Genomic DNA, 5,104 nt, shown 5'->3' with positions numbered 1-5,104 from the left:
TTGAGGAAACTCCATACTGTTTTCCATAATGGCTATACCAGTCCGCATTCCCACCAGCAGTGTACGAGGGTTCCTTTTTCTTCACATCCTTACCAGCGCTTGTCGTTTGTTGATTTGTTGATGGTAGTCATTCTGACAGGTGTGAGGTGATACCCAGTTGTTGTTTTAATTTGCATCTCTCTGATGATCAGTGACTTGGAAGAATTTTTTCATATGTCTCTTAGCCATCTGTATGTGCACTTTGGAAAGTGTCTAAGTCCTTTGCCCAGTTTTTTAATTGGATTGTTTATCTTCCTTTTGTTAAGTTGTATGAGTTCTTTGTATATTTTGGAAATTAGCCCCCTATCAAATATATCATTGGCAAATATATTCTCCCATACAATGGACTCCCTTTACATTTTGTTGATGGTTTCTTTTGCTATGCAGGAGCTTTTTAATTTTGATGTAGTCCTATTTATTTTTCCTTTGTTTCCTTTGCTCTAGGACAGTGATGGTAAACCTATGACACGTGTGTCAGAGGTGACATGCAAACTCACTTTTTTGGTTGATATTTCTTTATTAAATGGCATTTAAATATATAAAATAAATATCAAAAATATAAGTCTTTGTTTTACTATGGTTGCAAATGTAAAAAAATTTCTATATGTGACACGGCACCAGAGTTAAGTTAGGGTTTTTCAAAATGCTGACACGCCGAGCTCAAAAGTTTCGCCGTCACTGCTCTAGGAAACCTATTGGCTAACTTATTGGTGTTGGGAAAGATGTCAGATATTTTGCTGCCTATTGGTTTCTTCGGGATTTTTATGGTTAAAGGACTTACATTTAAGTCTTTTACCCATTTTGAATTTATTCTTGGGTATAGTTTAAGTTGGTGGTCTAGTTTTATCTTTTTGCATGTACCTGTCCAATTTTCCCAACAGCATTTATTGAAGAGATCATCATTATTCCATTGTATGCTTTTGTCTCCTTTGCCAAATATTAATTGATTGTAATGGGTTGGGTTGATTTATGGGTTCTCTGTTCTGTTCCATTCATCTATGTGCCTGTTCTTGTACCAGTACCAGGTTGTTTTGATTACAATGGTCTTTTAGTATAATTTTCTATCTGGTATTGTGATCCCTCCTACTCTGTTCTTCTTTCTCAAGATTGCTGTGGCTACTTGGGGTCTTTTTTGATTGAATATAAATTTTTAGAGTATTTGTTCTAGATGTGAAATGCACCATTTTTTTTAAGGATTGCATTGAATCTATAGGTTGCTTTGGGTAGTATGGACATTTTTAAAATGTTAATTCTTCCAATCTATGAACATGATATCTTCTCCCATTTGTTTGTATCTTCTTCTATTTCTTTTTTCAATGCCTTAGACTTTTCTGAGTACAGGTCTTTTGGAGCTCACTGAGTAGATCCCATAGGCGGGGCTCACCCTCCCAAGCTAAAATAGTTTATGGACAGGAAATTATTGTTGAAATTAAATGGTGGCAGACATGTCCAGGGAATATTGCAGGGATTTGATTCCCTTTATGAACCTTGTGTAAGATGCCTCTTCTATTGCAGATGGTAACTAGTGGACAGTAGAACAATATTGGAATGGTAGTCATACAAGGAAATAATATTATCAGTAGAAAGCCTTGGAGTGTGTATAAAGAATGGTTGTGTTCACCAGAGAAATCAACTGCTTCCACATGTCGCCTTTCCACAGCACCATTTTCACTACAATATAAAAATTGAGTTTTGTCCATTTTCACATTGAACTTTTTGTTAAATCAACTTTTGTATTGGTCATTAAAAAAGTAGATAGGTTTCCCTCTTCAAACCCTAAAAGAATAGCAAGAACAACATTAATTTTTATATGAGAATATTGGGGCTCACAATGTTAAATCATACATGTACTTATAGTCTGGCCAAGTACTAACAACTTTCTTCAAACACAATTAACCAATTAAAAAATAATAATACAAAACATCAAAATCTAATATCCTAAAAATATTATAACATGAGAACTTAATTGATGTTAAAATAAACAAAGTATTTCCTAACCATGGAAAGAATCAGAATAAGAAAGCTCTGCTTCAATGTTGGTAAAAATGTGCCCCACAAGGAAAGGTTCTAAGGCATTCTCCAAAGAAGCTATCACATAGATGCCATTAACCAGGGCTAATATCACAGCCAACTAAGATCTCAACCCTATTTTCTCACATTGCTTCCAAATGCAAAGCCATAATGAAAACTTAGCTTTCACATTCATTGATTTAAATTTTGGCCTTTTTAAATTATCTCTCAGAATCTTTGAACCGAACACAATTACTTCCTTTCATATGAAATTTATTAATATACATTGGCTAGCATAATTTTTATTTCCCCTCCTTCTAGTGTTATCCAGCACTGTTTTCTGATTCATCATGTAATCTTGCATCAGCCCAAATCCAGATCTGAAAAATGAATGTATTATATACTTACTATGCTCTGACTAAATGCTGATTTGGCATGAGGCAGCTAACTCATTATAGTGGTTTCTGTTAAACCACTATAGCCATATACTCCTTGCATAATTTCTATTTTTCATACATAGACTTCTTATTTATATGAGAGCCATTAGTTTTAAGAAACATCTTATTTCAACAAATATTTCTTTTCCATCTACTATGAGGAAAACACTCTGGTGGGTGATAAATAACCATATAATGGGTAGCAGATGGTCTTGTGTGTCAAGAACCTCACTGTCTCTACAGAGTACTTGGGCACACCTACTTTAACAATTATACTCCCGTCCTGTGTCTATACTATCCTGGTTAGAGCAAGGAGCAGGAAATCCAGGAGGCAGAGCTATTACTGCCCCAAAAGAAAAAGGAATTTGTCAAGTAACCATCCTACCCCTCATCTCCTGGTATCACTTATCTCTGCTTTCCTAGGATATTGGTCTGTTTGTGTATATTCTTGTTATCCAATGTTTTATACTACATTAACCTAGCATGTCCTCCTCATGCTCAAATGTGACTCAAATTCCAAAATTACCTTTTGTTTAATCCCTACAACTATCAGTCCCGCCTTCCAATTGCCTGAGTTAGAGATCATGTGTTTGCCTGGACATAGTATAGGTTCTGGCATAAAAAAAGAAATGGTGAACTTTGTATTAATAAAAACATGTTAAGCATTCCAAGAACTTTTCTTGTACAAATTATTATTACAGTATCTGTAAAATGTGTCTTAAAAACTTATATGATGATATCCTTACCTGGCAGGGGAGCTACCATGATCATGAAGATGGTTTTCCCAGGGCGAGGCTTATCCATTGCACTCCGGATGTGCTGACTGCTGCGATTTCCCCAAATGTGGGAAATTTGACTGCATAATTTGTGGTAGTGGGGGACTGAATTTGTGCTCTCCCCTTAAAAAAAAAACAACAGGAAAAAAACACACACTTATATGATAAGTGCAATTTACATATTATAAACTGTATCTAATTTTCTCATTTTAAAAAATTACATGAAGAAGCCCACAAAGTATTATAATCATTATACTGAAGAAACTGAGACCAAGAAAGATTAAGTGACTCGTTCAGCACCACAGTGTAATTAAGAACAGACTCAGTGATGTGCCCCTTTATCACACTGTGCTGACAGCACAAGCAAGTCCTGATGCTTCAGTTTTCTGTCTCCATATCCTCTCCATCTGGTTGACTCCACATACAGAAGCCTCATTTCCTCCTTTCTCTTCAGGCACTCACAGTTTCTGTTCTGGGTGTCTTTGTGTTTATTTAACATTCTCTTATAGTTGGGATTTTCTCTGGCTGTATATTTTACCATAGACATTATTTTCTAAAGGGTTTACTGCAATTTAGGCTAAAATTTGGGCTAAAGCTCAAATGTCAATAAAATCTACAGAAAGCAGGTAGAATTGAGAGCAGGCAATCATGACCATATTTTCTTAAGACAAAGATTGTTTTTAATAATGAACATGTAATTCTGATCAATGAACTGTGAGAGGAAATGGGCTTGAAAGGATCCTGAGACATTGTCCTCACTCTTGATAAAGAACAAAAATACATGTTATTCTCTCTTCCTGTCTTTAAATATTGCCAGTTACATGTAACACTCAGATCTCCACAAAAACAAGTCTTCCACCAAGAATAGCAGAGGAGCAAGGTGGAAGTACTTAAGGCTACCATTAATTTTATAAGTGAACTAAATCTGGAAGCACCTTATCTTTGGACTTTGTTAGGTGCAATAATAAATACCCATATTGCCTGGCCAGTGTGGCTCAGAGGTTGAGCATCGACCTATGAACCAAGAAGTCAAGGTTCAATTCCAAGTCAGGGCACATGTCTAAGTTTTGGGCTTGATTCCCAGTAGGGAGTGTGCCGGACCCTGCCAATTAATGATTCTTTTTATCATTGATGTTTCTATCTCTCTTTCCCTCTCTCTTCCTCTCTGAAATCAATAAAATATATTTTTTAAAATAAGTAAATAGATAACCTTATTGATCTAATCAGTTTTCGTGTGGTTTCCAATAGCTGCAGCCATAGCACTGCAAATTGATATAGTTAGGATGAGCCTTACTAGGAAACACAGCTATTCCTGGGAATGTACAAAACGGAATATTTTATCACTCCAAGGAAAACTGTTTTGAACAATTTAGAGAAAAGTAGCACATTTCATTCTAAATCATATTTTTTCTTAATCAATTGATCCTTCACATTGTGGTCAAAATAATACATAAACTAAATCTCTTCAAATTAAAATTCTCGTAAGACTTTCCAAGCCTGTTACCTACAGCAGTGTTTCTCACTCATGGCTGAACATTTTAATAACCTGGGGAGAATTTTAGAAATAATAATGCCTGAGTTTCCCCCAGAGATTCTGACATACTTGGTCTAGGTATGGCCTGGGCATCATGATTTAAATGTGCACCGAAGGTTGAAAATCTCTTCCCTAAAGATGAACTCAATTACATTAGGGTGAGACCTAGACGTTATATGCTTTTTACTTTACTTAAAGTATCCAGGTGATTATAAATTAGCCAGGATTGAGAAACATGGGCTTATGAGGAAAAGTATAAATTACTTACATAGATATAATACATTTTATTTTCTGTCTTCACATATTTT

At 35.3% G+C, this 5,104-nt stretch overlaps 1 non-coding gene across 1 annotated transcript; it reads left to right on the top strand.

The window, feature by feature from the left end:
• The first annotated feature begins 3,224 nt into the window (after positions 1–3,224).
• LOC139007861 (U1 spliceosomal RNA) lies at positions 3,225–3,388 on the top strand. The gene has a single exon (XR_011471004.1). It is a non-coding gene; the product is annotated as a U1 spliceosomal RNA (small nuclear RNA).
• Positions 3,389–5,104: the final 1,716 nt, after the last annotated feature.

This window comes from Myotis yumanensis, unplaced genomic scaffold (assembly GCF_028538775.1).
Source record: "Myotis yumanensis isolate MYYU_CA2020_CCGP unplaced genomic scaffold, mMyoYum1.0.hap1 SCAF_3, whole genome shotgun sequence".
Taxonomy (NCBI): Eukaryota; Metazoa; Chordata; class Mammalia; order Chiroptera; family Vespertilionidae; genus Myotis; species Myotis yumanensis.
Note: the sequence above shows the minus strand (reverse complement) of the source record. Positions and strands in the feature narration are given on the sequence as shown.